A 25,650-nucleotide genomic window follows, 5' to 3' on the forward strand; every position below is an offset into this window, starting at 1 on the left:
ATTAACAAGAAAGGGACTCCTTTATTTCTTAGCAAATTGTTATTTTTAAAAATCAAGACTATGTCTCTTTGCTGCCCCAACTTCTGTACAAATCTGGCACTGGATAAAATAAAACCTCCCTCCATGAGGTCCCAAGGTGGCTCAGTGGATGAAGCCTGTGCCTTAGGCTCAGGACTTGATCACAGTGTCTTGGGATTGAGCCCCTTGTGGGGCTCCCTGCTCATCAGGCTGTCTGCCTCTGCCTCCACCCCTCCCGACTGCTCAAGCCTCTGTGTGTGTGTGAGTAGGTCTCTCTCAAAAATAAATAAATAAATAAAATATTCAAAATAAAATAAAATCTCCCAGTTCATGCCCATTAGAATCCTAAACGATCTAAAATTGTCCCTGTAGTTCGAAAGAGTTTAGGTTTTCATAATTCTGAAATTCTGAGGGTTTTCAGCTGCCTTACACAATAAAAAATACCAGATGCAGCCACCTTAGTCTTCCTTCTTCAGGGACAGAGAAAAACAACTTGGAAAGATCCAGACTTTTTTTTTTTAAGGAGGCTGCCTGGGTTGGAGAAGTCATGCAAAGAATCCTGTGTCAGAGCACCAGCATCCCCCTTATTTCTACTCCACAATGCCTTTCATTACATGTGCCTGTGTTAGATGGTGTTCTAGATCTGAGAAGTCTTTCAAGCCCTGAAGTCAGGGGGTGGTGGGTTTTCCAGAAGAGGGATGCAAGAGTCCACGTACCCTGAGTTTCAAAGGATACCTTTCTGCTTGGGCAAAGAGCTAACTGAATGAAAGGAACTGATGGAACACACTTAAATTAGACATGAAGCACATTTATTAGCTGCAACCCTCAGTTTTCCTGAAAACAGTAATCAGCCACTGTTACATATCTTCCTCCATGGAAGCAACAGCTCTGCACACAGAACTAACCACATACCAGCAAGTACTTCATCCTCATGTCATGATTTGGAGAACAACGATAGAAAAGATTAGGATAGCTTGTTAAGAAAACATTTTCCCCAGGCACCTTGATTTGTTCTGGTTTTCTCTCAAAGAGCTCAGCAGATGGCTACCTCATAGGTTGATCCTCTTTCCTTTCACCAGCCGCACTCTAAATCTAAACACATCTTGGAAATAAAACCAAGCAGAGTCAGTTGATGGAACACAGGGATCTGCTCAGCATGAGGCAAAGTAGATTTCTAGCATCTACCAACAGTTAAATGGAAAACTCTGCACAGTAGTCCTATCAACGGGTAAATCAACCATATTCTAAGACTCCAAATAATGTACTTGCCCACATCTAGAATAGTGTTGACCAAACTAAGAGAGCAAGTCCCCAGAAGGTCAGCCTGTGTTATTTGGCGCTGCTGTTGCCCACAGGTGTCTTCAACCGGCTGAGCACAGTGTTTGGTTACAACAGTCCACACTGCCCCTTGTCCTGCATTCCTTTAGACACTTCCCCATTTAGTGATCTGCTTCTAAGTGCAAATGTTGGCATGAGTTATGTCTTGATTTGTTTTTTTTTTCCTTTGTTCTTAGTAAAACAATTCAGACTTTTTTTTTCTTGTTTATTTTTGAGCCAATAGCTAGAGAAGTTGGAAAAACCGGTTTTGGAATTGGACCAGACTCCAAAATGTAGCTCTGTCACTTACATCACTCAGGCCAGCCTCTTAGACTTTTCACTTTCTCCCTAAGAGCGCGGAGTGAGGGGTTCCTGGGTGGCTCAGTCAGTTAAGTGTCCGACTCAGGTCATGATCTCAGGGTGCTGAGTTCGAGCCCTGTCTCAGGCTCCTCGCTCCGTGAGGAGTCTGCTGGAGATTCCCTCCCTTTCCATACTTTCTGCCCCCACTTGTGTGCACTCTCTCTCTCAAATAAATAAAGAGAACTTTTTTTAAAAAGTGAGAATGGAATCCATCAGAATCCTAGAGGAGAACATAGGCAGTAACCTCTTCGATATCAGCCACAGCAACTAGTTCCAAGATATGTCTCCAAAAGAAAAGGAAACAAAAGTGAAAATAAACATTTGGGACTTCTTCAAGATCAAAAGCTTCTGCACAGCAAAGGAAGACAACAAAATCCCACGGAATTGTTGAAGATATTTGCAAGTGAAAGTACAGACAAAAGGTTGATATCCTGGATCTATAAAGAATTCCTCAAACTCAACACACGCAAAACAGATATTCATATCAAAAAATGGGCAGAAGATATGAACAGACACTTTTCCAATGAAGACATACAAATGGCTATCAGACACATGAAAAAATGTTCATCATCACTAGCCATCAGGGAGACTCAAATTAAAACTACATTGAGATACCACCTGACACCAGTTAGAATGGCCAAAATTAGCAGGACAGGAAACAAAATGTGTTGGAGAGGATGTGGAGAAATTGGAACCCCCTTACACTGTTGGTGGGAATGCAAGTTGGTGCAGCTGCTTTGGAGAACAGTGTGGAGATTCCTCAAGAAATTAAAAATAGAGCTTCCCGATGACCCTGCAATTGCACTACTGGGTATTTACCCCAAAGATACAGATGGAGTGAACAGAAGGGCCATCTGTACCCCCAATGTATATAGCAGCAATGGCCATGGTCACCAAACTGTGGAAAGAACCAAGATGCCCTTCGACAGATGAATGCATAGGGAAGATGTGGTTCATATACACGATGGAGTATTATGCCTCGATCCGAAAAGATGAATACCCAATTTTTGTAGCAACATGGATGGGACTGGAAGAGATTATGTTGAGTGAAATAAGTCAAACCGAGAGAGTCAAGTATCATATGGTTTCACTTATTTGTGGAGCATAACAAAGAACACGGAGGACATGGGGAGATGGAGAGGAGAAGGGAGTTGAGGGAAATTGGAAGGGGAGGTGAACCATGGAGACTATGGACTCTGAAAAACAACCTGAGGGTCTAGAAGGGGCGGGGGGTGGGAGGTTGGGGGAACAAGGTGGTGGGTATTAGTGAGGGCACATGTTGCATGGAGCACTGGGTGTGGTGCAAAAACAATGAACACTGTTATGCTGAAAAGAAAAAAAATAAAGTGATATATGTTTAAAAATACTTTTTTAGGACTTTGAGAAAACAATAGATTTCTATTATGGTTGAACATTTAAAAAAGTGAGAATGACTAATGCGCTGGGTTTTGGTGAAGAAAGTAAGACTAGAGATATGAAAGAGCTCTCATTACTCACAAAGAACTATGTAGCAGAAATTAATATCATTATTCCAAGTAAAGCTGAGGAACTATATCTGCAAGACTGACATTTTCAAATAAATACAGGCGGGGCACTAGGGTAGCTCAGTCCATTAAGCATCGTTCTTTGGCTCAGGTCATGATCTCAAGGTTCTGGGATCCAGCCCCTCATCGCGTTCCCTACTCAGCAGGGAGTCTGCTTCTCCCTCTCCCTTTGCCTGCCGCCCTTCCTGCTCGCCCTCTCGCTCTCTCGCTCTCTCTCAAATAAATGAAATAAATACAGAAGGCAATCACTTACCACAACCTGACAAACCACAAACATAATATAGGCCTGGGTAGCTCAGTTGGTTAAGTGTCTGCCCTCAGATCACGTCGTGATCCCAGGGTCCTGGGATTGAGCCCCTTATCGGGTTCCCTGCTCAGTGGGGAGCCCGCTTCTCCCTCTCCAGCTCTCCCCTTGTTTGTGTTCCCTCTCTCGTTATCTCTCTCTGTCATAAATAAATAACATCTTTTTTTAAAAAGGCCCAAATTAGTGAAACTCAGGAACACTCAAATTACTTATGTCACTGTGGCTATACCTCCTGCATGCACACATCTGAGGGCCATGTTGGTAGAGAGTCCATTCTAGTCTTTCTTTAAAATGATGGCATTGTGCCCATCATGCATTATTTATTCTTTTCTTTTTTTTATTGTTATGTTGGTCACCATCGAGTATATCATTACTTTTTGATGTAGTGTTCCATGATTCATTGTTTGCGTATAACACCCAGTGCTCCAGGCAGCCTGTGCCCTCCTTAATACCCATCACCAGGCTCAACCATTCCCCCACCCCACCCCCTGCCCTTCTAAAACCCTCAGTTTGTTTCCAGTAGTCCCTAAATTCTCATGGTTCATCTCTCTCTCTGATGTCTCTCCCTTCATTTTCCCCTTCCTTCTCCTAATGTCTCCATGCTATTCCTTATGTTCCATAAATAAGTGAAACCGTATGATAATTGACTTTCTCTGTTTGACTTATTTCACTCAGCATAATCTCTTCCAGTCCCATCCATGTTGATGCAAATCCTTTCTGATGGTGGAGTAATATTCCATTGTGTATGTGGACCACATCTTCTTTATCCATTCGTCTGTTGGAGGCCATCTTGGCCCTTCCCACATTTTGGCCATTGTGGACATTACTGCCATGAACATTGGAGTGCATGTGGCCCTTCTTTTCACTACATCTGTATCTTTGGGGTAAATACTTAGTAGTGCAATTGCTGAGTCATAGGGTAGCTCTATTTTTAATTTTTTGAGGAAACTCCACACTGTTTTCCTAAGTGGTTGCACTCATCTGCATTCCCACCAACAGTGTACAAGTGTTCCCCTTTCTCTACAACTTCTCCAACATTTGTTGTTTCTTGCCTTGTCGATTTTTGCCATTCTAACTGGCGATCTTCTGGAGGATTCGGAGATACCACCTCACATCATGGATATTTTTTCAATTAGTTTTGATTTTCTAAATACTTCCCTAATATTTCATTGAACTTGAATGCTGAGGGTTTGTTTTTTTTTTTTGCACCGTTCCCCCACCCTCATTAAATTTTTTTTTTAATATTTGATTTTTTTTATTTATTTTTTCAGCGTAACAGTATTCATTCTTTTTGCACAACACACAGCACCCTCATTAAATTTTGATCCAGATGAGTGTCTTTCTGCCTCATCTTCATCATGGCCCCGTCATCCTGATGGAAATATGAATAAATAGAAGATGAAAACTGGAAACTAACCCTTGACCTCAGGGAGACAGTGGTAGTTGGTGTGAAAACAGGAAGGTTTCATTCAGCCCCCCAACACTCCCCAATATGTAGTATGGAGAGCCATGTTCTATGGGGAAATGTAAGTCCCCAGTACTGTCAGATCTGTTGAATTTTTGAGAAGCGAGAAGTCTGGGACTATGAGAAATTTTGTCAGTTTTAAATCATTAGGTGTTTCTAACATTCTGAAGCTAAAAACAACTTCTGGGACTCAGGGATGAAAAATATGGCTGCCTGTGAAATCTGACGTCAAGGCAGCCAATTCAAAACGTTTGCTTAGAATTGATCATGGTTTTCCAAATAACAAAGCTATTGTAAACCTTCCTCTTAGTGGTTACTATGAGCTATATACATTCCAAATTTTATGATTTTTATATGTCAGCCTTTGTTTCTGCCTCCAAAAGCACAGGCTATGGGCTCCCAAATATGTTCTTCTTCTGAAGCAATTCTATGAATGTTCATAATTCATTATCAGCAGGATGAGGATCCTGAGCTCACCTGGCTTCTTACTGATATGACCAAAAAAAGCATGAGGTAGCAAATAGATTTCCTAGTAAATAAACCAGACTAAACGCCAGTTTCATTCAATGTCACAAATCTCATGAAGTTTCACATATCTTGACATTTTTCGTTCTAATGTATTCATCGTTGGAAACTACAGTGATATGAATGCATACCTTCCGGTATCCTTGAGTTCTGTTCCAACCAGATCCATGGATGAGCAAAGGATGAAAGAAAACAGTGTCTCCCTTCTCCATCACAAGATGCACTCGGGGGCAGTTTTCATCATAGTCCTGAATCCCGTAGAACATCATGTTAACTCCTCCCTAGATCACATAAGAGAACCAAAACTATATTTGAGGAACCCAATGATTAAGAATTTTATCAATGCCTCATTAGTAAAAGCAAAGGTTTCCTAAGTTCTGCCAAGAGAAAGACATAAAAAGATTCTTTTTTCTTAAAGGTTTTATTTATTTATTTGAAAGAGAGAGAGATCACAAGTAGGCAGAGAGGTAGGTGTGGGTGGTGGGGGAGCAGGCTTCCTACTGAGCAGAGAGCCCAATGTGGGGCTTGATCCCTGGACCCTGAGATCATGACATTAGCCGAAGGCAGAGGCTTAAACCACTGAGCTACCCTGGCGCCCCGAAATAAAAAATTCTTTTTTTTAATAAAAGGATTATTAAAAGCAACTGTAAATATGCAAACCTTTGGGGCACCTGGGTGGCTCAGTGGGTTAAACCCTCCGCCTTCTGCTCAGGTCATGATCCCGGGATCCTGGGATTGAACTCCAGGTTTGGCTCTCCGTTCAGCAGGGAGCCTGCTTCTCCCTCTCCCTCTGCATGCCTCTCTGCCTGCTTGTGATCTCTCTGTCAACTAAATAATCAAAATCTTAAAAAATATATATACAAAAACTTCTTAGATATCTGGTTGTAAAAATCATGGATTTGGGGGACCAAATGAAGAATCTCAAATTTCTACTTATCCGTCATTACTGAATCATAAATGAAGATCTAGACCAACTTTGCATTTTGCAGTTAACATGGGAGATCCCCTTTCCAGCATGAATCTGTAATCACACTTTCCCAACATGATATTCTTCTCCCCCATAACTTTGCCGAAATCATTCTTCTATTATTCAGGAGTACCTCTGGGAAGCAAACTGTTTTCTCAAGCCAGAAGAGAGAAAATGTTCAAGTTTCCTCAGCTCATAAAGCACTCATGTCACAACCAGAGTAAAGAAAGAGTAGTACATTACAACACTGTGCCTTTTAGAACTACTTCCAATGTTAGTTATTGCTTTAAGTAATGGTTATGGGGGGACCACAGTATCCCAGTCCCCTTCATAAGACTGTCCCACATTCTTCTGGAGGAAGGATTCTTTCCTGCTCGACTGAGTTGGGACTTTCATCCAGTGTACTTCTCTCCTGGCTAGGTGGATATGTAACCTCTGCTAAGGCAATCTGACCTCCCACTGTCATCACTTTGTATCTGAACAGAGGATCGATCAAAGGCATTGGTCATGGTCAAGGTTCAACTGTCCCCACCAGGTGCCCCATCCTGACTTCCCACTCTCACACTCCCACTTTCCTGCTTACCAGAGTCAGCCAGCCTTTCCATGGACTCAGCATGTGCCTGCGCCCCTCCAAGACACTCTCTTTGGCTTAAGTCAGCCACAGCCCACTTCTGTTGCCTGCAACAAACTTTCCCTAAACCTCAACTCAGCTTTTCCATAAACGTCAACAGTTTATGAATCTCACAATTTCAGATTTTGTATCAGAATGCAGACTCAAATAATTTCAGTTGGCACCATTCCTCAGAGTACGAATTCTAACTAATTGAGACAGAAGTCCTGAAAGCCATATTCTTTGCTTCCTACAAAAAACCCACATGCATTCTTCCCACCTGAACAACACGTGCTCTTCTGAGGGTTTCAGACATTATTGTCTGAGGTCTACAACACTCATCGTCTCCTCTCTGGTATCTCTGCCTCTGGACTCCTCACTTCCAGTACCTCCTGCTCTAGATCTCAAGATTATCATACTTGAAGAGCCGATTTGATCTCACCATTCATGGGTTCAAAAGCATTCAATAATTCAATCAATAAATCATGCAACAGGCAGGCAATGGAATACGGCTCATCCTTCCCCAGAGCCTTCGCTGGTCTCTCTAGCAGGGAGGAGATGATTCCTCTGTCGTCTTTATCCGGACATCTAGCAATCAGTGGGTAAGAATTACTTGGCAGCAGATACAGGCATCTGGTGTTGTGGGTGTTTATGTCTGACCTCTGCAATGAGGCTTGATGATTGTAGATCCTATACAGTGCCAACCAGGGTTCCCCACACTGGTCAGCTTTCCAAAACTTGTTGAAAGAAAAATGATTATTCTACCTGATATCTTTGAATTTTCCCTGATCCTGGTTGCAAAACCTAAAACAATGTTTTGCTAAGAAAGGAAATGCCATCTCATTGTTAAAGTTCCGTATGGAATCTGATCTAAAATTAAAACAAAAGGGCACCTGGGAGGCTCAGTGGTTTAAGCCTCTGCCTTGGGCTCAGGTCATGATCTCAGGGTTCTGGGATCAAGCCCCGCATTAGACTCTCTGCTCAGTGTGGAGCCTGCTTCCCTCTCTCTCTCTGCTTGCCTCTATGCCTACTTGTTACCTCTCTCTTTCTGTCAAATTAATAAATAAAATCTTTAAAAATAAATAAAAATCAAATCAATAAATATTCTGGTAAAGATTTATCTTCTAGGGGCATCTCATTGGCTCAGGGAGTCAGATATCAGATTCTTGATTTGGGGATCAGGTTATGATCTCAGGGTCACAAATTCAAGCTGCATGTTGAGTTAGTGCTCACCAGAGTCTCCATGTCTGTGTTCCCCCCTTTCTGCCTCTCTCTGCCCACGCCACCTCTCACAAGTATCACGACCAAATATCATAAGCTGTCTCCCTTTATCCCTGTCTCTCTCTGTGTTTGACTCAAATAAATAAATAAATAAAATCCTAAAAAAGAAAAGGGGGGAGGAAGGGAGGGAGGAAGGAAGAAAGGAAGGAAGGAAAGAAAAAGATAAAGAAGGAAGGAAGGGATTTATACCTCCCACTTGGGATAAGCATGTGGCTTCAGGTCGCCTTTGTGACTGCCCGGGAGCACACACAGGCAGCCATTGTTCCGGTCGATGTGCTCCATGGCTGTCCAAACAGCAACTATGTTATTGCTGGGCCTGACGGGAAAGTAGTGCAGATCCTGATGCAAGGGGTGGCAGGATGTCTTCTTGCCTGAAACAGAACCTGCTGTTAAACCACACTTGAACCTCAGAATTCATCTCCTCTGCCTGAAAACCAGATCAGTGACTATCCCTCTAAAACTCAAAGACGTGAAACCACACTACAGACAATCAGCCTGGAGAGATAAGCACCAAACTGGAATATCAAATCGACAGGGTGACTCCAGATCCTACACTTTTTCTTCTGGGTCTCTGACAGCCAGGGATTCACACCATTCTCTGGCAACTCATAACATGTTATGATCTCTATTGTGCTTTATTCCTTTGTAACTCTGGTTGGTGGACAACCAGTATGTTCCCAGAAAAGGTTGGTCAACTGAAGAGAATAACCAAATTTGAAGTTCCCCTTTAGCCCTCTAAGTGGCTGACCCAAACACTCTCAAGTAACTAAATTAATAAAAGGCTTCCAAGAAATTCTTCCCGGAACTAAGAGCACTTGGTGGACAGTCACTATGTAGAATCAGAGATCATAGAACCACATTTACGTGGTTCCCTGTTTTGCACTCTGAACTTGGTACTGTTCCCCTATGCCCAACCTCAACCTCTCTAAGCAAGACATCCAGGGTAGGGAGATTTCGTGGTGCTACACTATAGCCTTGTCACTTAAAGCTCTCCTGGCCTCTTTTTCTCCAGAAAACGTGGAAAACAATAAAGAATTCTGAAGGACCAATTTATTACTGCTAGTAGAGTAGAATTTCTCAGCATGGACCAAGAGCTGTTGGCTTTAAAATTGCAGATTCTTGGGGGTACCTGGGTAGCTCAGTCAGTTAAGCATCTCTTGATTTCAGCTCAGGTCTTGATCTCAAGATTGTGAGTTCAAGTCCCATGTTGGGCTCCATGCTGGGCATGGAGCCTATTTAAAAAAAATTTTTTTTAGTGCACATATCTGGGTTTTAGCTTCCAAATCTCTGGGAGTGAAATCTTAGGAGCTACATTTTAGCAAGCACAAGACATTTTAAGTCAAGTGATGTATGTGATTTATAAAAAAGCTTTAATTTTGATAATAATAATATCTTCAATCAGGAAAACAGAATTCATACCATCATTGGTGAGAATAGTTAACAAAGCTTAGGGATGATAATTATAATAATAGGAGCCTATAGTATATGAACAGTCATGTTTATTAAACCAAACTTTTGAGCAGCAAGCCAGTCAGTCATCCGGAAATCCAACAATAACCCTACAGTAAATATCTGAAATCGCTATTCTACCTCACTATTGCTATGATGTATGCTATTTTGAGACAAATAAACGGACATATATTTAGTTATCCAAATTTAGCTGTTACACACACAGCTAGAGTTAGAACACCTTAAACTCTCTCATTTCCTTTTTTTTTTTTTATTTGGGAGGGGGCTTCTTCGTAACAAATAAGAACCCTTTACCAGAATCTGGAGGTTTGTTTATCAGCATTGTATGCAGGGCCACCATATCACGTCCAGTGAAGCACTCCACATATTTCAGAATCTAAGGGAAAAGAAGAAAAAAAGTTTGATGAGAAATCCAATGCACAAAAGTGTCACAAAGTACAATTACCTGTACAAGAGCCAAGATGCCTTCATTCAACACCTGGTAGGAGCGCCTGGGTCGCTCAGTCAGTGAAGCTTCCAACTCTTGATTTCTGATCAGGTCATGATCGCACAGTCACAGGATCAAGCCCTGCACTGGGCCCTTTGTTCAGTGGGGAGTAGACCTAAGATTCTCTCCCTCTGACCCTCCCCTCCAAACAAACAAATATATAGATATACATATATATATGTGTGTATATATATATATATTTTTTTAAACCACTTAGTATTTCACAACATTGCAAACAAAGCTTGAAAGCAGGAAAAAGTTGTAACAGCAAGTCTGCAACACTCTGAATTAAACAGGCTTTTCCAAGCCAGTGGAACCCTAACCAATTCAATGAAATAGATGGTATTGAATATCCAATTCTGTCTGACTCCAAAAATGAAGCACATTCTACTGCTTTCTCATTGTTTTATCCTGTGTAGAAGGAATATTGGCAACTTGAGCAGGAAATGCTTGAAATGAAACCAAAATCCTAGAAGTCAGGCCTCCTATTTATTTGTTTATAAAGCGTGTTAACTTTTGCAGTTTTCTTTGGCAGTATTTTCTTTCTTTCTTTATTAAATCCCTAATCCCACCATGGGGCTCGAACTCAGAACCTTGAGAACAAGGGTCTCATGGTCCCAAAGCTAAGCCAGCCAGGTGCCTCTGACCAGTATTTTCTCAACCTCAGTGACACTCATGAGCCATTTTACCATTTCTATCCTACTTTACAGAGGTGCCCAGTAGAGTTAGTCAATAATTTTTCCAAAATAACTTACGTCTTATCCTGATTAATAATATTCCTGAGGTCATAGGTTGGATGTGCTGGTTATTTTTTCCAATACACATGAAAATAAACACCTAACTACTAAAAGCATGACGTGCTGCCTAAAAATCATTGCATGAACCAGCAAGTGCATGGTTCAGATTTTAGAGGGGTGGGAAACCTGGATGTCCCAGTTGCGCTTAATCTACCCTGTGCTGCCTCTAACTTCAAGATTTTCCTCCTTGCTGGATGCACACAACTTCCATTTCCAGAGCAGGACTTGAGGTTGGGAAGTCATATCCCCTCCTGGCCCCAGCCCAAGGGACTGGACATCATTGTTGGCTTACCTGTACAGGCTTTTTTATGAGGCAAATTTTCTTTCTTTTTTTAAATTATTTTAAATGTGTTTTATTTTTAAGATTTTATTTATTTCCATAGTTTGGCTATTGTAGACATTGCTGCTATAAACATTCGGGTACACGTGTCCCTTCGGATCACTATGTTTGTATCTTTAGGGTAAATACCCAGTAGTGCAATTTCTGGGTCATAGGGTAGTTCTATTTTCAACATTTTGAGGAACCTCCATGCTTTTCCAGAGTGGTTGCACCAGCTTGCATTCCCACCAACAGTGTAGGAGGGTTCCCCTTTCTCCACATCCTCACCAGCATCTGTCATTTCCTGACTTGTTAATTTTAGCCATTCTGACTGGTGTGAGGTGATATCTCATTGTGGTTTTGATTTGTATTTCCCTGATGCCGAGTGACGTGGAGCACTTTTTCATGTGTCTGTTGGCCATCTGGATGTCTTCTTTGCAGCAATGTCTGTTCATGTCCTCTGCCCATTTTTTGATTGGATTGTTTGTTCTTTGGGTGTTGAGTTTGCTAGGTTCCTTATAGATTTTGGATACTAACCCTTTATCTGATATGTCATTTGCAAATATCTTCTCCCATTCTGTCAGTTGTCTTTTGGTTTTGTTAACTGTTTCCTTGGCTGTGCAAAAGCTTTTGATCTTGATGAAATCCCAATAGTTCATTTTTGCCCTTGCTTCCCTTGCCTTTGCCGATGTTCCTAGGAAGATGTTGCTGCGCCTGAGGTCGAAGAGGTTGCTGCCTGCATTCTCCTCAAGGATTTTGATGGATTCCTTTCTCACACTGAGGTCCTTTACATTATATGTTTATATAAAAAAAAATTGGAAGGGGAGGCGAACCACAAGAGACTATGGACTCTGAAAACAACCTGAGGGTTTTGAAGGGTCAGGGGTGGGAGGTTGGGGGAATAGGTGGTGGGTAATAGGGAGGGCACATTTTGGATAGAGCACTGGGTGTTGTGCAAAAACAATGAATACTGTTACGCTGAAAAAATAAATTAATTAAAATGAGAAAAAAAAAGATTTTATTTATTTGTCAGAGAGAGCAAGAAAGAAAGCAGTAGGTAGAGGGAGAAGCGGTCTCCCTACTGATCAAGGAGCCTGATGCAGGACTCCATCCCAGGACCCAAGGATCCTGAACTGATCCCAATGCAGATGCTTAACCAACTAAGCCACCCAGGTGTCCCATTTAAAAAAAAATTTTTTTTTTAAGTTATAAGTAACCTCCACAACCAGCCTGGAGTTCAAACTCACAACCCAGAGATCAAGAGCCACATGCTTGATCCACTTGGGTGGCTCAGTCAGCTAAGCAACTGAGTCTTGGTTTCAGCTCAGGCCATGATTTCAGGGTCCAGAGATCCAGCCCTATGTCAGGTTCTGTACTCAGCAGGGAGTCTGCTTGAGATTTTCTCTCTCCCTCTCCCCCTGACCCTACCCCTCCCCCCACCCTCTCTCTCTCTGTAAAATAAACACATAAATCTTAAAGAAAAAAAAAAGTAGCATGCTCTACCAATGGAGCCAGCCAGGTGCCCCCATGGGCAAATTCTCTAATAGCACTTGGGGTTATAATTTCTAGCATGTACTATATGCAATGTATCCTTTAAATCCATTCTAAATAAATTGTTCATAAACTTTGATATACTTATACAATGGGATGTTACATAATGGTTTAAAAGTATTATATAGATTAATGTATACATGATATAGAAAGATGTGTAAGATCCACTATAAGTGTAGAAACTAACTTGTAAAGTGGACAACCAGTGTGCTCCCACGTGACAGGAAAGGTGGGGGTAGACAGATGAACCTGCATAGCCAGGAAAGTCTTCTAGTTGAATTTTCCAGAAAGCTCAGCAGTGAGTGGGGCTTGATTGGGAGACTTTCCTTTTTCTCTCATATCGTTCTGGACTATGTGGATGTCTTTGTAAAATGAACTACTCTTAAAGAATATTGATTTTTTAAAAAATGAGTTAAAATCTGAACACAAACCTTAACCCCTACGGAACAGTTCATAAGACAAAAGAAACAATAAATGGATGTCCAGTGAATAGGATCTGCAATGTCCCTACTGTTGATTTGCCCATAGCCACAGTGAGAATGGATCTGTCTCTAAGGCAGAATTCCTGCCCATTACAACCAAGAATAATGACCAGACTCAAGAGGAGGGTTCTCCATCTGCCTACTACTGACATTTTGAGCTGGATAAGTCATCATTTGGGGGAGGGGACTATTCTGCACACGATAGGATCCCTGGGCTCCATGAGCAGCTCACCCACCCACCATGCCCACATCTACCCCTAGAGAAGCACACGGTCCCCACTGTGCGCCAACCCAACACGGCTCCAGGCACTGCCAAATGTCCGCCTCCATTTGAGAACCACAGCTCACCAGCCACAAAACAGAGGGGCCAGATAAAGTGTAAGCAATTCCGGAGGCAAGCATGCAGGTGCGTTATTCACTTAAAAAGAAAACGCAGGAAAGTTCTCGAACCTCAGGGAGAGTGCAGTATTTGAAGAGTTCCTTTCCAAGAAGATATTCTTGGAAATCCTGGATCTTTGAAACCGTCTTTTCACTTGGAGTAAATTATGATTTTGCAATGGTTACATCTCTCATTATCATCATTCCCTCTGGTTTCACCTCCCCTTTGCAGATCCTTTGAAATTCGTTCCTAGAGAATTAAATTGGCAGATGATGTCATTACTGCAGTCTCCAGGCACCTGTCTGGCTAGTGCTGGGGAAAGAGTCTCAGAGATTGAGGAGGGTGGTGTCTCTGCACCAGACTGACCTCCAGGTGAGGCTGGGTAGTTCTGATGATGGAGAGGAGAAAATGACCAGCGCAGCAGCCCCTGTCTCCTCATTGTGAGGCCAGAGCTCATTGCAGGGACTCACCTATTCCTTAGCCTAGCAGAACAGTGAGGAACTGTCTGTGTTATGGTGTACCTGAGTAATAATGGCAAATAACTTCTCTCACGCTTACCATGGGCCAAGCCCTGTTCAAAGGAATCTGTGTGTACTTCACCTTATCCAGTCCTCACAACAACACTAGGGCGTAAATACAATTATCATCCCCATTTTACAGGTGTGAAAACAGAGGAGTAGAAAGTACGGTGCTCCAGGACACACAACAGAAGAAGTCTGGCTAACATTAAAGCCAGCCAGTCTGGCTGCAGAGCTCATGTTCCTAACTGCTTCCCAATGAACCAATCACCTAAAAATATCTGAACACACACGCTAATCTTACTCACATTCCCACTGCAAACACAACATTTTTTTGTAAAACAACCAAGGGTTACTGTACCGAAAGCGTTCAATAGCAGCATCAGACACCAAATTTTTAATGACAGGAAACCCATTTTCTTCATAAAATTTTCCCTGTTCTAGGCTTAGAACATTATTATCCCAAGTATACCTAAAGGAGAAAAAGGAATTACAAATAAGTGTAACTGAAAAATCATAACCCAACAACATGTATCATGAGCCTGAGAAATGCTCATACTCTTCCACCCAGCATTTCTACTTTTTATTTACTCTCAGCAAATAGTCTGAACTTTTTTCTTTAAACAAGTCTAGGGGTGAGGGTCTATTTTTTTAAGTAATCTCTATACTGAATGTGGGGCTCCATCTCACAAACCAGAGGTCAAGAGTCACATGCTCTTCTCACTGAGCCAGCCAGGCCCCTAATCTGAACATTTCTTAAAAAGTTTAAAACTAAAATGTTAACTACTACTGTTACCAAAAAATAGAAGAATCATTAATTATATCCACTCAATGGGATAGGACTCGGGCCTTAGAAATGAAGAGGTTGGGGCCCCTGGGTGGCTCAGTCAGTTAAGCATGGGCTGGTTATTTCAGCTCACGTCATGACCTCATAGGTCTGAGATGGAGCCCCCAAATGGTCTGTGGGCTCAATGGGGAGACTGCTTGAGATTCTCTCCCTCAGCCTCTCCCCCAGCTTGCAATGTGTGCACTTTCTCTCTTAAGTAAATGAATCTTTTAAGAAAATGAAGCACATATACTATGTATAGTACTTATTATAATAAAATACACCTAGATTTGTGTAAAACCAAAACACAGGGTACCTGGGTAGTCAGTGGGTCGAGCATCTGCCTTGGGTTAGGTCATGATCCCAGGTTCATGGGATCCCACATCGGACTCCTTGCTCAGCAGGGAATCTGCTTTTCCCTCTGCTTCTCCCCCCGTTCCAGATCTCTCACGTGCATATGGTCTCTCTCTCTCTCTCAAATAAATAAATAAGATCTTAAAAAGGGTACTTGAAAAAATTGCAAATAAATTAAAAAAACACATTTTTTAAGTGATTACTTTTATGTAATGGAATTGTGAATGATTTTTCTTAATTCCTTTTCTTCCCTTTCAAATTTGTTGGATAATGACTATGTATGGTTGTTTGGGTAGGAGACAAATTCAATAGATTTTATACTTTAAATTGTCTGATCATATGCTCTCAGAAGAAATCAAAGGGAAAAATCCAAGTAAGCACATAGCATATGCACAAACTCAGATCACCCAGTCCATTCTTCTTGATGGGAAATGTGGCTCTATGAGAATACCCCATGGAGATTGATGTCTTCCCTTACAAAGGTAATTTAAGATAAACCAAAGACACTAGCTAATATAGCAATAGGACCACAAGCCATAGGCTAACTTGAATGAGATAAAACATGTCTGAATTTGAATGAAATCAGATTATACACCTCTGATATTATTCCTCTTTCTGAACTTTAAAATATATATAAAATTAAAGTCGTCTTCAAATTTTTTCCTACTTCTAATTAGAATTTGTCCTAGCAACACATGATTTGTGTAATGAATTTTTGGTAAGAATTTATTTATTCTCCGTAGAGATGGGGGGGCAGGGGGAGGGGCAGGAGCAGAAGGAGTGGGTGAAGCAGATTTCATGCTGAGCACAGAGCTTGACCCATGACGGATCCCACAGCCCATGAGATTCACGACCTAAGCCAAAATCAAGAGTTGGATGCCTAACCCAGTAGCCACCCAGGTGCCCCCACATAATGAATTTTCATCAGACAACATAAGATGTTGTATTTTATATCTTAATTACCACTAGGAAATGCTTTATACACATTGTATGGTTAAGAATGACAATTCAATCTACTTACTGGAATTGTGGAGGATGGAAACTGTTAGGAGAAACAGCCCCTGAAGTGGAGTGGGATACCTAGGTAGTGAATTAACGCAAATAAAATGAAATTTATGAGTCAACCTTTTCTAGAAACAACAGTCTGCCCAGAATTAGCTCTCATCAGGGAAGACTGGGTTTCACACACAGCTGCAGACAGGTACACACAGTTGCTTACATCATCTCATTTCACAGAGCCCAGAGTAGGGGCTGGAAGTCCCAAGACCTTCATCACCTTTCCTGCTGCCCAGAGCAGGAGAATGAGACTCACACGGCTCAGTAACTGGGTCCAAGATCATCCAGCAGAAAATGCCTCAGGCCAGACTCGACCCATACTCTTTACTTCATAGCTTTCACCAGTTTCTTCCACGTACTATTCCTTCCACTAAACTGCTGAACAAATAAAAATTGTAAGGTTCATTCATTTCGAAGATGGCGGAGAAGTAGCAGCCTGAGACTACATCAGGTAGCAGGAGATCAGCTCGATAGCTTATCTAAACATTGCAAACACCTACAAATCCAACGGGAGAGTGAAGAGAAGAAGAACAGCAACTCTAGAAACAGAAAATCAACCACTTTCTGAAAGGTAGGACTGGCGGAGAAGTGAATCTAAAACGACGGGAAGATAGACCGCGGGGGGAGGGGCCGGCTCCCGGCAAGCGGCGGAGGAACGGAGCACAAAATCAGGACTTTTAAAAGTCTGTTCCACTGAGGGACATTGCTCCAGGGGCTAAACCGGGGTGAAGCCCACGCGGGGCCAGCGTGGCTCCAGGCCCCGCAGGGTCACAGAAGGATCGGGGGTGTCGGAGTGTCGGAGAGCTCGCAGCTATTAGAACGGAGAAGCCGGCTGCCAAGACAGAGCCGAGGACTGAACTCTCAGCTCGGGGTTACCTTGAACTGGTCGCGGGCTGGGTGAGCTCCGAGCGCGGCTAGAGGCTGGGGATACGGGAGTGATTGGGTGCTGTCCTCTGGGGGCGCACTGAGGAGTGGGGCCCCAGGCTCTCGGCTCCTCCGGGCCGGAGACTGGGAGGTCGCCATTTTCATTCCCGTCCTCCGGAACTCTACGGAAAGCGTTCAGGGAACAGAAGCTCCCAAAAGCGAACCCGAGCTGATTACTTAGTCCGGCCGCCGGTAAGGGCGGTGCAATCCCGCCTCGGGCAAAGACACTTGAGAGTCACTACAACAGGCCCCTCCCCCAGAAGATCAACAAAATATCCAGCCAGAACGAATTTCATCTATCAAGGAGAAAGCAGATTCAATTCCTAAGACAGCAGAGCAATTCCAGAGGAGGAGAAAGCAAAGCACGGAACTCATAGCTTTCTCCCCATGATTCTTTAGTCTTGCGGCTACTTCAATTTTTTTTTTCTTTTTTCAATTTTTTTTTCTTTTTTTAATTTTTTTTTCTTTTTTCTTTTTTCTTCTTCTGCTAAATTTTTTAAAACTTTTACCCTTTTCTTTTTTAACATTTTTTGACTAGTTCATCTAAATATATATATTTTTTCTTTCTTTTTTGTATTTTTTATTTGTTTTATTTTTTAAATTTTTTTTCTTTCTTTTTTTTTTTTTTCTTTTTTTTTCAGAAGCTGTTTTATCCCCTTTCTCCCCCCCACAATTTGGGGTCTCTTCTCATTTGGTTACAGCGCATTTTTCCGGGGTCTTTGCCACCCTTTTAGTAGTTTATTTGCTCCTTCATATCCTCTTATCTGGACAAAATGACAAGGCGGAAAAAATCACCACAAACAAAAGAACAAGAGACAGTACCGAAGGCTAGGGACCTAATCAACACAGACATGGGTAATATGTCAGATCAAGAGTTCAGAATGACGATTCTGAACATTCTAGCCGGGCTCGAAAAAGGCATGGAAGATATTAGAGAAACCCTCTCTGGAGATATTAAAGCCCTTTCTGGAGAAATTAAAGAACTAAAATCTAACCAAGTTGAAATCAAAAAAGCTATTAATGAGGTGCAATCAAAAATGGAGGCTCTCACTGCTAGGATCAATGAGGCAGAAGAAAGAATTAGTGATATAGAAGACCAAATGACAGAGAATAAGGAAGCCGAGCAAAAGAGGGACAAACAGCTACTGGACCATGAGGGGAGAATTCGAGAGATAAGTGACACCATAAGACGAAACAACATTAGAATAATTGGGATTCCAGAAGAAGAAGAAACAGAGAGGGGAGCAGAAGGTCTATTGGAGAGAATCATTGGAGAGAATTTCCCTAATATGGCAAAGGGAACAAGCATCAAAATCCAGGAGATGCAGAGAACCCCCCTCAAAGTCAACAAGAATAGGTCCACACCCCGTCACCTAATAGTAAAATTTACAAGTCTTAGTGACAAAGAGAAAATCCTGAAAGCAGCCCGAGAAAAGAAGTCTGTAACATACAATGGTAAAAATATTAGATTGGCGGCAGACTTATCCACAGAGACCTGGCAGGCCAGAAAGAGCTGGCATGATATATTCAGAGCACTCAACGAGAAAAACATGCAGCCAAGAATACTCTATCCAGCTAGGCTATCATTGAAAATAGAAGGAGAGATCAAAAGCTTCCAGGACAAACAAAAACTGAAAGAATTTGCAAACACCAAACCAGCTCTACAGGAAATATTGAAAGGGGTCCTCTAAGCAAAGAGAGAGCCTAAAAGTAGTAGATCAGAAAGGTACAGAGACAATATACAGTAACAGTCACCTTACAGGCTAATAATGGCACTAAATTCATATCTCTCAATAGTTACCCTGAATGTGAATGGGCTAAATGCCCCAATCAAAAGACACAGGGTATCAGAATGGATAAAAAAACAAAACCCATCAGTATGTTGCCTACAAGAAACTCATTTTAGACGCGAAGACACCTCCAGATTTAAAGTGAGGGGGTGGAAAACAATTTACCATGCTAATGGGCATCAGAAGAAAGCTGGAGTGGCAATCCTTATATCAGATCAATTAGATTTTAAGCCAAAGACTATAATAAGAGATGAGGAAGGACACTATATCCTACTCAAAGGGTCTGTCCAACAAGAAGATCTAACCATTTTAAATATCTATGCCCCTAACGTGGGAGCAGCCAACTATATCAACCAATTAATAACAAAATCAAAGAAACACATCAATAATAATACAATAATAGTAGGGGACTTGAACACTCCCCTCACTGAAATGGACAGATCATCCAAGCAAAAGATCAACAAGGAAATAAAGGCCTTAAATGACACACTGGACCAGATGGACATCACAGATATATTCAGAACATTTCATCCCAAAGCAACAGAATACACATTCTTCTCTAGTGCACATGGAACCTTCTCCAGAATAGATCACATCCTGGGTCACAAATCAGGTCTCAACCGGTATCAAAAGATTAGGATCATTCCCTGCATATTTTCAGACCACAATGCTCTGAAGCTAGAACTCAATCACAAGAGGAAAGCTGGAAAGAACCCAAATACATGGAGACTAAACAGCATCCTTCTAAAGAATGAATGGGTTAACCAGGAAATTAAAGAAGAATTGAAAAAATTCATGGAAACAAATGATAATGAAAACACAACAGTTCAAAATCTGTGGGACACAGCAAAGGCAGTCCTGAGAGGAAAATATATAGCGGTACAAGCCTTTCTCAAGAAACAAGAAAGGTCTCAAGTACACAACCTAACCCTACACGTAAAGGAGCTGGAGAAAGAACAAGAAAGAAACCCTAAACCCAGCAGGAGAAGAGAAATCATAAAGATCAGAGCAGAAATCAATGAAATAGAAACCAAAAAAAACAATAGAAAAAATCAATGAAACTAGGAGCTGGTTCTTTGAAAGAATCAATAAGATTGATAAACCCCTGGCCAGACTCATCAAAAAGAAAAGAGAAAGGACCCAAATCAATAAAATCATGAATGAAAGAGGAGAGATCACAACTAACACCAAAGAAATACAGACAATTATAAGAACATACTATGAGCAACTCTACGCCAACAAATTGGACAATCTGGAAGAAATGGATGCATTCCTAGAGACATATAAACTACCACAACTGAACCAGGAAGAAATAGAAAACCTGAACAGGCCCATAACCAGTAAGGAGATTGAAACAGTCATCAAAAATCTCCAAACAAACAAAAGCCCAGGGCCAGACGGCTTCCCAGGGGAATTCTACCAAACATTTAAAGAAGAACTCATTCCTATTCTCCTGAAACTGTTCCAAAAAATAGACATGGAAGGAAAACTTCCAAACTCATTTTATGAGGCCAGCATCACCTTGATCCCAAAACCAGACAAGGATCCCACCAAAAAAGAGAACTACAGACCAATATCCTTGATGAACACAGACGCAAAAATTCTCGCCAAAATACTAGCCAATAGGATTCAACAGTACATTAAAAGGATTATTCACCACGATCAAGTGGGATTTATTCCAGGGCTGCAGGGTTGGTTCAACATCCGCAAATCAATCAATGTGATAGAACACATTAATAAAAGAAAGAACAAGAACCATATGATACTCTCCATAGATGCTGAAAAAGCATTTGACAAAGTACAGCATCCCTTCCTGATCAAAACTCTTCAAAGTGTAGGGATAGAGGGCACATACCTCAATATTATCAAAGCCATCTATGAAAAACCCACCGCAAATATCATTCTCAATGGAGAAAAACTGAAAGCTTTTCCGTTAAGGTCAGGAACACGGCAGGGATGTCCATTATCACCACTGCTATTCAACATAGTACTAGAAGTCCTAGCCTCAGCAATCAGACAACAAAAAGAAATTAAAGGCATCCAAATTGGTAAAGAAGAAGTCAAACTATCACTCTTCGCAGATGATATGATACTATATGTGGAAAACCCAAAAGACTCCACTCCAAAACTGCTAGAACTTGTTCAGGAATTCAGTAAAGTGTCAGGATATAAAATCAATGCACAGAAATCAGTTGCATTTCTGTACACCAACAACAAGACAGAAGAAAGAGAAATTAAGGAGTCAATCCCATTTACAATTGCACCCAAAACTATAAGATACCTAGGAATAAACCTAACCAAAGAGACTAAGAATCTATACACAGAAAATTATAAAGTACTCATGAAAGAAATTGAGGAAGACACAAAAAAATGGAAAAATGTTCCATGCTCCTGGATTGGAAGAATAAATATTGTGAAAATGTCTATGCTACCTAAAGCAATCTACACATTTAATGCAATCCCTATCAAAATACCATCCTTTTTTTTCAAAGAAATGGAACAAATAATCCTAAAATTTATATGGAACCAGAAAAGACCTCGAATAGCCAAAGGAATATTGAAGAACAAAGCCAAAGTTGGTGGCATTACAATTCCGGACTTCAAGCTCTATTACAAAGCTGTCATCATCAAGACAGCATGGTACTGGCACAAAAACAGACACATAGACCAGTGGAACAGAATAGAGAGCCCAGAAATCGACCCTCAACTCTATGGTCAACTAATCTTCGACAAAGCAGGAAAGAATGTCCAATGGAAAAAAGACAGCCTCTTCAATAAATGGTGCTGGGAAAATTGGACAGCCACATGCAGAAAAATGAAATTGGACCACTTCCTTACACCACACACGAAAATAGACTCCAAATGGATGAAGGACCTCAATGTGAGAAAGGAATCCATCCAAATCCTTGAGGAGAATGCAGGCAGCAACCTCTTCAACCTCAGCCGTAGCAACATCTTCCTAGGAACAACAGCAAAGGCAAGGGAAGCAAGGGCAAAAATGAACTGTTGGGATTTCATCAAGATCAAAAGCTTTTGCACAGCAAAGGAAACAGTTAACAAAACCAAAAGACAGCTGACAGAATGGGAGAAGATATTTGCAAACGACATATCAGATAAAGGGCTAGTATCCAAAATCTATAAGGAACTTAGCAAACTCAACACCCAAAGAACAAACAATCCAATCAAGAAATGGGCAGAGGACATGAACAGACATTTCTGCAAAGAAGACATCCAGATGGCCAACAGACACATGAAAAAGTGCTCCACGTCACTCGCCATCAGGGAAATACAAATCAAAACCACAATGAGATATCACCTCACACCAGTCAGAATGGCTAAAATTAACAAGTCAGGAAATGACAGATGCTGGAGAGGATGTGGAGAAAGGGGAACCCTCCTCCACTGTTGGTGGGAATGCAAGCTGGTGCAACCACTCTGGAAAACAGCATGGAGGTTCCTCAAAATGTTGAAAATAGAACTACCCTATGACCCAGCAATTGCACTACTGGGTATTTACCCTAAAGATACAAACATAGTGATCCGAAGGGGCACGTGTACCCGAATGTTTATAGCAGCAATGTCTACAATAGCCAGACTATGGAAAGAACCTAGATGTCCATCAACAGATGAATGGATCAAGAAGATGTGGTATATATACACAATGGAATACTATGCAGCCATCAAAAGAAATGAAATCTTGCCATTTGCGACGACGTGGATGGAACTAGAGCGTATCATGCTTAGTGAAATAAGTCAATCGGAGAAAGACAACTATCATATGATCTCCCTGATATGAGGACATGGAGAAGCAACATGGGGGGGTAGGAGATAGGAGAAGAATAAATGAAACAAGATGGGATTGGGAGGGAGACAAACCATAAATGACTCTTAATCTCACAAAACAAACTGGGGGTTGCTGCGGGGAGGTGGGATTGGGGGAGGGGGAGCGGGCTATGGACATTGGGGAGGGGAAGCGAACCATAAGAGACTATGGACTCTGAAAAACAACCTGAGGGTTTTGAAGGGTCAGGGGTGGGAGGTTGGGGCAACCTGAGGGTTTTGAAGGGTCAGGGGTGGGAGGTTGGGGGAACAGGTGGTGGGTAATGGAGAGGGCACGTTTTGCATGGAGCACTGGGTGTTGTGCAAAAAGAATGAATACTGTTACGCTGAAAAAAATAAAATGAGGAGAAAAAAAAAAATTGTAAGGTTCAAATCTAACAGTAAGAAAAATGTGCTCTTCCAAAGAGAAATTGAATTTAGTGGGAAGCCATTCTGAAATACAAGAATTTAGTGGGAATCCATTCTGAAATACAAGAAACATTAGACTTGTTACTCTTTAAAAAAAAAAAAGTCTATTAAATAGTGGCTAGGCTCTATGAAAGGTATGATCCACATAGTTTAGTATAATTTTAACTATCTTAAAGAGCTAGAAATTCTTTCTAGTTTTCTATCCAGAGAATGATAGAAAATTTACTTGCTTCTTCTCAATTGTTTTCATTGTTTCTTTAGCTTAGGAGTGAGTGTAAGAATGTCATAACTCATTTTTTCATGTTTTCGTCATGTCTTTATGTAACTGGGGACAGTGTAATCCTATTTTCCTAGGCAAAGAGTTAATGACCTTTGTCAGCAACTAGCAAGATGTGGTGGTCAGAAGGCAATATTTCAGTCCACAATTCTTCTCCTTACCATTGTGGGTTCTGGTGGCGGTGACTGCTTTCCTCGGAGAGTTGGTTTAATGATGTGGAAAAGTTTCACGTCCTAACTACATAATATTAGTAAACATGAAAAAATGGGTGCAAAAAGCTATCTCTACAGGATGACTATAATTATGTAAATGCACAAAAAAGAAACACACCAAAACGTTGACTGATAATGGCCCGTGAGAGTTTGAATTACAGGTCATATTTGTTTTCTTCTCAATGCATCTCTGCATTTAAAAAATGCATTGTGTTTTATGCATTAAGACCACTGCCTTATGCCAGAACCCACATCTCTTTAGAACTAGGTAAGGCTGGGAAGAGAAGCCCACATGATTTCCAGGATTGTTTTTAAGCCCCAACCACACACACGTTCACTGACTGTTTCAGCAGAGTTGTCCAATACCAGAGTCCCTGTCCTCGTCTGTCTCTAAATTGAAGAGAATGAAGGAGCGCCTGGGTGGCTCAGTGGGTTAAAGCCTCTGCCTTTGGCTCAGGTCATGATCCTGGGGTCCTGGGATCAAGACCTTCATTGGGTTCTCTACTCAGCAGGGAGCCTGAATCCTCCTCTCTCTCTGCCTGCCTCCCTGCCTACTTGTGATCTCTCCCAAATAATTAAATGAAATCTACAAAAAAAGAAAAAAGGAGAATGAAAAGGAAAATGCCCCTAGCCATATTTCAAGTGCTCAATGGCCACATGGGGCTCCTAGCAATGGATCTGGATAGTGCTGGTGTAGAACACCTCCACCATGGTGGAAGGTTGATAGGATAGTGCTCTTCTAGGAAACACAGATGAAAAAGAAGCTCTAACCTCAACACTATTAGACAAGTACCAGCAGGATCCGAATATTTTTTTAATCATTATTATTTTTTTAGTAGACTCACTGCCCAGCATGGAGCCCAATGCCAGGCTTGAAGTCACAACCCTGAGATCAAGAGCTGAGCCAGAATCAAGAGAGGTCTCTGGGACTGAGCCACCCAGGCACCCCAGAATTTTCATAGTAGTCCCAGACTGGACCAGACCCAGAATGGAAACCTTCATTCTCGTTCCAGATACCCCCAGCCCCCATACGTTGGTGGTTCTCGCAGGTGGGCATGTATCAGAAACGATTGAGAACAGATTGCTGCGCCCCACTCCGGGGTATGTGGAGTCCACATGAGCCTGGGAATCCGCATGTCTAACCAGTTTCTAGGGGATGTTATTGTTGCGGGTCCTGGGAACACACTTTGTCAACCACTGGTTCCGTTAATTAAATGTCTTTGGTCAAAAGTTTTAATGTCTCCTGGCCTGGGTTTCTGCAGTTTCCACTGGTCAAATGAGATTACATAATCACCATGATCCGCGGCAGATTCCAGGTTGCCAGTGGTTCTGCTACATCGTGGCTGGTAGTAAAAGTGAAATAAAAGTAACAAGAGACATTCGTAGAATCATTTTTAGGAAGGACGTCAGGATCCTGCACTCAGCAACAAAGAGCCTAATCCCATCACTTACGGGGAAGTCCCACGCAGTGTCCTCCTCGCCCCCAAAGTACCCCCTGAAAGAGAACACTTAATCAGAGCAGGAGAAACAATTCATAAAGCATCTGACGTCCGTGTCCTCTAGTGACAT

At 41.7% G+C, this 25,650-nt stretch overlaps 1 pseudogene; it reads right to left on the reverse strand.

Annotated features, from left to right (window-relative positions):
- Positions 1-4,825: 4,825 nt before the first annotated feature.
- On the reverse strand, positions 4,826-25,650 carry LOC123946496 (annotated as a pseudogene).

This window comes from Meles meles, chromosome 7 (assembly GCF_922984935.1).
Source record: "Meles meles chromosome 7, mMelMel3.1 paternal haplotype, whole genome shotgun sequence".
Taxonomy (NCBI): Eukaryota; Metazoa; Chordata; class Mammalia; order Carnivora; family Mustelidae; genus Meles; species Meles meles.